Source organism: Pagrus pagrus, assembly GCF_965226575.1.
Source record: "Pagrus pagrus genome assembly, chromosome: 9".
NCBI classification, from domain to species: Eukaryota; Metazoa; Chordata; class Actinopteri; order Spariformes; family Sparidae; genus Pagrus; species Pagrus pagrus.
The window spans coordinates 6,188,525-6,198,543 of record NC_140193.1 but is presented as its reverse complement, the minus strand read 5'-3'; the positions used below and the strand labels follow the sequence as shown (position 1 = coordinate 6,198,543).

General features: G+C 42.7%; 1 protein-coding gene across 4 annotated transcripts in view; it reads left to right on the top strand.

The window, feature by feature from the left end:
- The first annotated feature begins 268 nt into the window (after nt 1-268).
- The window catches only part of pcbp3 (poly(rC) binding protein 3), a 74,324-nt gene continuing 64,573 nt past the window's right edge, over nt 269-10,019 (top strand). For all 4 annotated transcript variants that reach the window (XM_084361259.1, XM_084361257.1, XM_084361258.1 and 1 more), the window contains exon 1: nt 269-591. The gene's annotated coding sequence lies outside the window, so the exon portion shown is untranslated. The remainder of the gene's footprint in view (nt 592-10,019) is intronic.

Here is a 10,019-nt window from a genome sequence, read left to right as displayed (position 1 = left end):
CCCTAAATCACACTCACTGGCTGGAGTGCAAGGGCTCGGTCTGTCCTTCAAAAGGGAGGCTTTTTTCACGACTCCTTCCATATTCTAATTATTTCAACTGGATATGAGCTATTGCACTTATTGGCTGGGGCAAGGCACCGGCTGCTGCCACTTCCATTGGCTGCCTGGACACCTCTGAGCCGCCTCCCATTGGCTGCCTGGAGGAGAGTGGGAGGAGAGCTCACCCCATCCTTCCCCTGTGGCAGAGCGTGTAAATGTAAAGACTCTTTCTCTGCCTATTATCTGAGTGACTCGGGGTTTTGGTGTCTGCCTCCGAGCTCGTGTGTGTGTGTGTGTGTGTGTATGTTGGAGGGAGAAAAGAGATAAAGAGAGAGAGAGTAAGGGAGGGAGAGGCAAGCAGCGTTTCTTCTCCCCCCTTTAGCCTCCCCGTCTCCCTGCTCCCTGTCACTCCATCCTTCCTCCCCTCTCCTGGACCACCCTCCAGCCCTGCTTCGAGCCAAGACCGAGACCCCCCTTACCACCCAGACCACCCCGGGACCCTTTGACTCTCCTCACTTCTCCGTCCCGCCAACCAAAAAAACAACTGAGCAGGTAAGACTCGGCTTATTCCAGCCTGCGCTGAGGCTTTCAAAAAGTACTTCCTGCCCTCTCCTCCTCCTCCTCCTCCTCCTCTTCTTCTTCTGCTCTTGTTTTTGTTTTCTTTACACTCACTTGTCTCTGTTCTCTCTCTCGCCTCTCCGTCTTCTCCTGCGTGCATATTTCAAAGTTTTCCCCGCAGCACTCGTGTTCCTCTCAGAAAAAGTGACACAGTTGCAGGAGATGATATCAGCGAGGTCACTGGATCTTTTTCTTCTTCCTCTGATATCCTACCCTGATATCAGCTCCCCCTCTCCCTCCTCCCGCCACGCTATCTCTTCATCTTCGTGTCTTTTGCATTCTCATACCCTCTGGCTCTCAGCATGTGCGAATTCAATATGAAAGTGAGACAAAGTCTTTTTTTATTTTTAAGTCTGCCCGGAGCACAAGTTGACAAGGACAACATGCTGTAATTTGTTTTTACGGAGGATGCATCTCTAATTGATTTCTGAAAAAAAAAGTGTTTACGTTAGTTGGTCACGGCTATTTATAGGCGCTGACGTGCCTGGCACACGTGCCTTTCGCTAGGCCACTTCCCCTAATGCCGGGACAGAACACAGGACCGTCCACTGGCTACAGAACGCATGACATTGCACAAAGTGTAATGACTTTACGAGGCAGTGACTTGCTTGATTGAATCAAGCAATCTTTCCGGCAGGAGAACTCCAATATTCACATGGCCCATAAAGCATTCCTGGCAACAGCAGAGGAGGGAAAAAAAAAAAAAAACTGCTTAGTTCTTCATCCGCACATCCTGTACTTTACCAGGAAGGGGAAGTGGAGTGTGTGTGTGCATGTGTGTGTATTTGCGAGAGAGACAGAGATACTGCTAAAGTGCTTTAGACATCAATACTGGCAGCCCGGAGTTTTTAAAGCCACTCAGTCATATCTGAAAATTGGGCCTTACAACAATGTCAACAGCTGAGGAAGCGCCTCTCCGGATGTGGTGTCTTGTTTCTTTGGAGGGTTTTTGTGAGGAGTCGTGTCTTTAAATATGGCCGACAAGGAAATATGGATATATGTTAAGAGCACGTGTTAAAGAGGTGTAACGATCCCCTTTTTCTCTTTCTTGATTATTATGATTACGTCTATATATTTCTGTTGGTTTTATGTGGTAGTTTTGTCACGATACTGGTTTTCTAACTTCGATAAAATACCTTGATGCTTGACACCGTATTCGATACCACAGGGAAAAATTGACAACATTACGGGCGTGAAATTTTCGATTTTTGTTAAAAGATAAATAAAACAATTATTGTGTTCTGGGTGTTAATCACAGCTGACTGAGTTCATTTTCTTGGAGGAGGAGGGGCTACGTAGGTACTGCAGCGGTGCATGTGTCAACTCGCTGTTAGGAGAGCAAAAAAACGCCGCTAGCATTGCAGAAATTGAGTATCGAATCCATTTCAATCAATATCTATCGATATTTATCAATATATCAATATTTTTGATAACGCTAGTGTAGGGTTACATGAGACTGTAGTAAACCACATACGAACGCATGAAAAGAGCAAAAAAATATACTAAAATGCCAGAAAATTAAAGTGATAACAGACAGTTTTCCCCCTCAGTGTTTCCATGTGATGTTATTGTTGGCAACAACACAGTTGCAAATAACATAACATGAGTTGATTCAAACATTTAGCCTGTAATAGCAATGGATCACCAGTTACCCTTCATTTCCCCGGTGTCCAGGGGCAGACAAAATAGTGATAGGAGGTTTTAAAGGGAACCAATGTAAACACTGATGGTTTCACTTTTCTATATCAGTTAAAGTGAGTAATCAACATTTACTTGATAATGATTTGCTTAAAGTGGAAAACTTGTCTGTTGCTGGTTTAAACTGTCGGTTAAGAAGGCTACAAACAAGCGTAGGAAAGCAAACTAGCATCACCTTTAATGTTGTGCTAAAACTTGAAAATATCAGGCGCAGAGCAAAATCATCAACTATTAGTAAGTAGATTTCTGTAGCTGAGTTCAAATAAATAAGAGAATTTTCAAGATCCCGACACCGACATTGAAGCGGATTGGTCTCTGGATTGGTCAGAGATGGTTATGGTTTTTTTTGTATCCGTGTCCGTTTGTTTGTTGATTGGTTCGTTTCTCAGCAGGATCACACAAAAACTCTGGATTTCCACCAAACGCAGATGGAGGATGTGTATCGGCCCTGAAAAGATCCTCATTAACTCTCGGTGCAGGTCCATATAAAGGGACGGATCCAGGATATTTCTCACTTTCTTTAACATAGCAACATTTTTTGCTAATTTCTCAGGGAATAGTGCATGGATGTTGATGAAAAGAAAATCTGAAAGAAGATCCTACATCTGGTGAGCTTAAATTATGGTTAGGCAGTTAATCATTAACTGTTAATGGGTGCTTTTAAATCTAGAGTGATACAGGGTTATAGATTTTGGATTAGGCTTGATTCAATGAAAGGGGACTGTTGGGCCTTGGCGGAGGTATGCGCTCTACTGAAGGGCCATTCTAGTTTACATTTGTGAATGAAACCTAAATTCCCCAAAATATCTGCAAATCCAAGAGTCCTCAGATAATTGGATTTAAAAACAACTTTATTCTAATCCAATCAAAAGTCGGACATCTTAATGTGCACGTTTATACTTTTTTTGCCTTTCAACTTTAAAAAACAGGCTTTCTCTATTACACACTCTGACCTTTCTTTCTGTGATGATCACGTTCTAATTTAAGACAAGAAGAAGAGCATCTGTGACGAAGCCTCCTGGGAACGACGGTCTCCCCAGTAGGGCTGTCTCGAGGGAGAGCAGCTCTCACCGTCTGTGAGGCTTTTATTCTGAAATCCTCGACTCTTTTAAATTTCATTCCCAATGCCACTTTGACTTAGCATATTTATGATGTTTCGGACCATAAATATGTCAATGCAGAGCATATTTACGATGTCGCTGGCCGCGTCCACATATTCATCCGCTCAGGTGTTGGCTTGTTAGTTTATTAGGGACGTGTAAATTGGGTGTCTTCACTTCTCGAAGGAACACGCAGCTGTTTGTGTGTGCTGCCTTTTTAGATGCTCAGCTGGCTCGAGGCGAGATGCTCAAGCAAAGTCACGACAGCTCATCCTCCACACGTTAACTCTCTCGTTTTCATGCATCATCGTCTTTATACATGAGTTTTAGAGTTTAAGAACAAACGGATGATGTATAGTCTCACGCTGAAAGTTTTTGAGATCGTTCTTTTACACTTTAAAGAAACATTTCATCGTTTGCCAGCTTCTGAAATGGACTAATACCTTTAAATCAACATAAAGTCCAGCTATGTTTAAGGATTGTCACTGTAGATATAAAACTTACTCTGAGAACTAAAGATCTATGAAAGAAAATAAATTGGCCTCGCTTTCCAAACATCTATTTTCTCCCTGCCCAGCAGCCCCTCTGCAGCCCACAGTTAATGCACTTACTGCACATCCACTCTTTCAGCGTAAGCTCTCATAAGAATGCATACGTGAAATCCCTTGTAGAACGAGATATTTATGAGCCTCGTGATGTGTTTGCACACTCCTGCATGCCTTCATAAGCCACTGCTTTAAGCTTAAGTTGAGCTGCGTGCAGTTAGTGCAGACAATGAGTGTGGCGCACCGTGTCAGAGCAGTTTTACACTCTGGCGTCACACAATGCCACAGATGTCGGTGCAAGGCACTAGGTGTTGGGGAGGTTTGGGAATTGATTTGAGCAAAACGTGGAAATGAAAGTGGCAGCACGTGAAATGTGAGCGGACCGGTTTTTTGTCTTTCAGATAAAGTTGCTGAGAGAAGATGGCACACGACTCACCGGTTGATCATGGGCGATTATCTTTATAAACTCCTTCCTCTAAATTCATTTTTAGCGTGTTCCTGTTTCCACCACTAATTTTCCAATTGGAACAAGCACACTATAAAAAGATGGATCACATGCATCCAGTACATTCAGTAAGCCCTGCTTCCTTCTATGTAAAGCCAATGCTCTGCAAGCAGCTGGCCCTTTGTGCCTTGGCCCTTTCGAGCCTTTCCGGATCTCCCGCTGGCCTGGCTCAGGGCACAGAGTGTGCCGGGAGTTGCCGGGGTAGAGACTGGATCAGTGTGAACGAGGCCATCGACACTGACTGGCTGCCGTCTTGGTGGCAGCCAGTCAGTGATGGAGGGCAAATGGACACAGACAAAAAGGGCTGCAGAGGAATCAGTGTGTTTGGGCTGTCGGATGCTGACTTCAGAGTAAATATAATGGAAAACTAACTGTGCACTGGCATCTCATTTATCCTTACAGAGGAAAAAATGGGCTCAATTAAAGTTTCATATCATCTGAATTCAAATTCATCTGAAACTGTACTTTAGGTGTACATCATTCTCACATTTATTAAACCTAAACTGTTGCACATTACAGGGTTTATCTTGAGACTGCGATGCTGCAAAATGAGACAAATGAAACTACATCACGACCACGATGTGGTGATAAATAACTTGTGTCTTGAAGAACTTGTGGCCCAAAATGTTTTGAAATATTAACACAACTCAGACAAGAACTGTATGAACTATGTGTCAATGAATAACATGATTTATACGACAAGTGAAGCTTTATGGTTTATTAGAACAACATATGGACATTAGGTTAAAGAGTCAAAACTAAAATCTACTTGGCTTTTTAATCTCTTTAAGGGAGTTTACTGTTCTGTTTGCCTTTCCAATGATTCACACAGCAATTTCTGCACAAAATAGACTGAATTATTAATACATTTGATTACATTTTTTATAATCGTTGGGTACAAGAAACTTGACTGGTTTTTTTTCTTCTCAGTTTTTAATAATTTGGAGAATTTGTCACACTTTTCTATGAGTAATTTGTCAAATACCTTCTAATAGCTGATGGAAACATTTGGTTCTGGAGCCGCTTTGAGCTGCATTTATCTAAAGTTACTCCTCCTCCCTTCTTTTAGCAAGAAACCTATTATATGAGCAAAGTAAGTCAAAGTGTTTGAAGCCAGAATCTGTCTTATGTGTACGTCTCTGAACAGTTAGTGAAGTAAAAAAAAAAAAAAAAAATCCTTCTACAGTAATGGATGCCCTTTGCTTATGAACAGAAGTGCTCCAGAAATGTTTTGTCTTTCTTTATCTGCATCTGCTGAACAGTTTAGTGCTGAGGCATCAGAGCCGGACCTATACTCGAACTCTCTTGTCCAACATTGATATTTATCGGCCAACCAACAATGATCCCCTCAAATGTGGTTATCAAGGGATATTTTACATTTTAAGAATAAACTTTATTGTTTAAAGGTTCAATTTTATAAGACAGTTAAGTATTAATCTCATTAGTCTCATTCCCAACTCAACTTGGTTGGCTGGTCGGGCCCGCCGTTGACCCCAAGTGTCGGTATTTGACGAGTTGGGAATGAGACTCAAAAATCTTCAAACTTCAAAATATCTATAAATCACTCATCTTTTTATGCAATATGTTCTTTCTTATGAATATATATGTGATACTGGTATAGCTCCAACACATCCATAGGGAAATGTCAGCTGATATTACCGGTCAGGCTCTAGTTGCAGTGCACGTTAAGACTGATATAGACATGATATGATCCTCCTAAAGTGTTTGCCAGTCTCGTTTGCATAAAACAATGTGATCACCTGATTATACAAACCACCTGACTCAAAGAGCAGCGAATAATCGCTACCAAGCTTGTGAAACAGAGAATAAATTAAAGGTCTACAACACCCACTGCCACGGCTGCATTAAGACCTCCATGCAACCCTGGTTGTTTGAGGTCAAAGTCTCCCCCGTCCCTCCCACCCTCAACAATCACACCGTCAGGAGCACAGCGACTGTTCAGCACAATAGCAGATCATTCAAATTACAGCAGTTTGTTGCCTTTAGATGTTCCTCTCTTGGCAAACTACTGTAGGTTATCAAATCTTTGAAATCTTCACTCGCACTACTGTAGCTCGCTGCGTGCACTTGTTGAAACTGTCAGCGTTTCTCGCCATCGTCCTGATCCAAAGTCCAATCTATCCGCTGGAATGATATATTCACTAGCTTGCGTTTCCTGCTAGGTGAACGCTTTCCACCTTCATTATAATGACAAATAAACTGATTACTGTAGAGTGCTCCACAGGCTCAGGAATGTAATTTCTTGTTTCTACTGCTATGCTAATTTCCACAAGCTGTGCCAATACGGACTGCTGCGCTCATTACCATCCTTATGGTTCGACCTGAAAACAGCGTGTTGTTTTTAAAAAACTCTAGTTAAGGTGAATGACTGTCGAGGGGTTTTGACTTTCGGGTTTACGGAGAAAAGTTAAAACACAGAATCAACTGGCCGCCGATCAGACACTGACACGGCAAACTGTGCGACCGCAGCCGTCGACTGTCTTTTACCTTGCGCTCCCTCCGCCCTCACTCGATTGGTAAGCAGTTCTCTGTCACCGAGCTCGGCTGTAAACTTAAAAAACAATCTATCGTGCGTCATAATTCATAGCAGAGTACGAGGTTGGGCGGGGGTAGAGGCATTGCTGGAGGCTGAAATTGAACGTGGCACATTTTTAGAAGTTGAATCTATCGGAGAGAATTATGATCTGTGAGGCCCACAGGCCTTTTTGTCTCTGTGCTAAAGCCACCGGCTGATGTAATTTAAGCTATTGGAGGGGTTTTGCGAGATCAATCCCGGGATGGAAAGTCTGAATTGAAAAAAAAACAAAAAAAACGGAAGAGGCTGTGGGTTAAGAAGGGAAAAAAAAGGTGGAGCAGGAATAGAGCTTTAGCCTTCCCTGCTGCTTTCCTAGCATCACTCTGGGTGGTGAAGCATGGTCATAAATAGGCAGCCCCTCTGCCCCCTGTGTTGGTGCTATTTTTATACCAGTTATATGGGGGGGTTTGGAGAACCGGCTCGAGTGGCGAAGTGAGGAGAAAATATTATTGTTGGCTTGGAGTTAAGAGAGCTGTGGTGATCAAAGCGCTATGCACATACCCATGGAGGAGAGCGGCTGTATTAGCCTCGTGCTGTTATTCTTTTTTATTAGATTAAAGGTCGAATGTGCTCCTTTATGAGCCAGGCTGGGATCCAGTCTGACATGCGTTGAAGCATTTGTGTAATGACTCCTTTTTCCAGGCTGTGATCGTGTTTTGGCTTTGATGTCATCGAGCTGAATCAGAGGTCAAAAGTTTGACTGAAGGTCCACATTTCTGCCTGCGTTACTTTTCCGATTGGAGAGCACGGGCAGTTTTGTACGGAGAGGTTTTTTTTTCTTTTCGCTTGGTTAAAAACAACAGGAAAGGTGTGACGGTTTCCTGTGATTTCTGTGAAAACAGCGTGGCGTTTGAGACGTGTGCTCATCGAAAATTAATTAATTGAAAGGGATTAAATGGAAGATGTGGTTTGACATTTGTTAAGCACAACGGAAAGAAGGGCTGACAGAGTTCACGTAGGGCTCCAGCAGACGTGAAATGTTATCACTGACCTCAGATGATGGGGTTGTATTTTCTACCCATGCCATGAATTATTCTGCTGTCACTTATTTTTCAACAATTTCATTGGCAAAATCTCTCTTTTAAGTAAATGAAGCTTTAAACTTTAAACCTTTTCATGTGATAAATGGAATCTGCTGTGTTTGTGACGGAGATGCATTATGCACCTGTTAGTTGTGTCTGCAACATGTAATGCAATTAATTATTTAGAGATCTGCGTGGGGCTGTTTTTAACATCCTGCACCCACCTGCGCACTCACAATTTCCGACCACTCCCACCTTCCCTGCAGAGATTCAATCCTGCAACAGTGTTTGGCAAATCTGTCTGCACCATCCTGCAGGCAGAATGAGACTCATGAGACCCCAGCAGGTTTTTTTTGTATCTCTGCATGTTTGACCTCCATCCTGCTGGAGTATAGTATGCATGTATATCATTACGTATATATCCAGTCGAGTTTTTGTTTATTTATCCATTAATTACTATCGTTTTTCTAACACGGCTTTCAAAATAAGTGCTACATGATGAATTCTAACCCCGATTCAACAGTGGGGTCCCTGTGGGTTGTGTTGTGGTCCGTCTCACTGTACTGTAGGCCAGAGGAGGAGGGTTGTCTGGGTGCTCCAGGTGTTTGTTTTTGCTTTTTTTGATAGTTGTAACAGAGACTAGGGGTTGGGTTATGCTTGTTCAGAGCCATTCATAAGACATGTTGTTCAACCTTGTCGGAAATCAAAACTGTTTGCAGCTGTTCCAAATGTAAGGTCGAGTGAAAAGCATTGTTCAAAGATTGGAGTAACGGCGCATATTTTCAGTCTATCTGGAAGACATTCATTCATTCAGTTTTGCATTTGGTTGTTCACATGAAAAGTGAAAGAAGTACTTGAAAATGGAAAGCTAGAGAGAGAGAAGTTCAAACCCTGGCTCCTTTCTGTTTTTCGTGACGTGGGTGTGAATGTCAGCTGTCTGTTTCTGAAAGTTGACAGAAATGTCCAGACACAGCCCCACTTGCCAACATCAGGGGCTCGGGAACCATTTGACTGTCCTGTGAACCGGTGCTACAGAGTGTACTGGTCCCTTCAGAGTCAACAGCCAAGCTATCATCTCTGTGACAGGGACTGAAAGGGTACATCCACCAATTTTACACATTAAAGTGTGTTAACAGGACAAGTGAGTACTACTGGATGTGAGAAAAAAAGTAGTATAAAGCCTTTTGTGGCTCCAGTGATGTCACTCAGTGTCTAAGTTGCATTGTGGGTAATGCAGTCACCAGGTTGAAAGGTGTGAAAGAGTTCTACAAACTTGTAGATCCAGTAGAGAACGGTGTTTGTGGTGACGAGCTCAGAAGACGAAATGGAAGACGAAATAGCTAAACAAATCTGTGCTGGGAGGAGGTCAGGGTTGGTGGGAAGGTTCATACATAGGACTTTCATCAGATCTTCACTCAGGCGACAAGGGTTTGGGTCCTGTGTAAAGCCAATAGTCAGTGGTGACTGTTTTATGGAAGCAGTTATAGTAGTAGTTTTGGCGCCATTATTTTGAAAATGTAACCACACATTGCTTTGCACATTGCTAACTTGAACATTGAGTGAGACTGTATTGTTTCATAGGTAGGCAAGTCCAACCGCAGTAGTGACACGATGGACTGGCAGGTGTGATACTGGGGTGCACGGTCGCAGTGATAACGTGCTGATCAGTTGGTAGGTACTCAGTAATGTTTACCATGTTCACCACCGTAGTTTGGTGGTGTGTTAGCATGTTATGTTTGCTACATTCGAAGGAGCTGCCTCCAGGATATATTTAATTGAAAAACAAAACTGTCAACTTCATGGTGGCGCTACCTGAAAAGTGAAGGAGTCGACAAAGTCTGTTTTTCTCTGAGAAAACAGACTTTGAAAATACAGACCAGAATTTGTCACATCAGA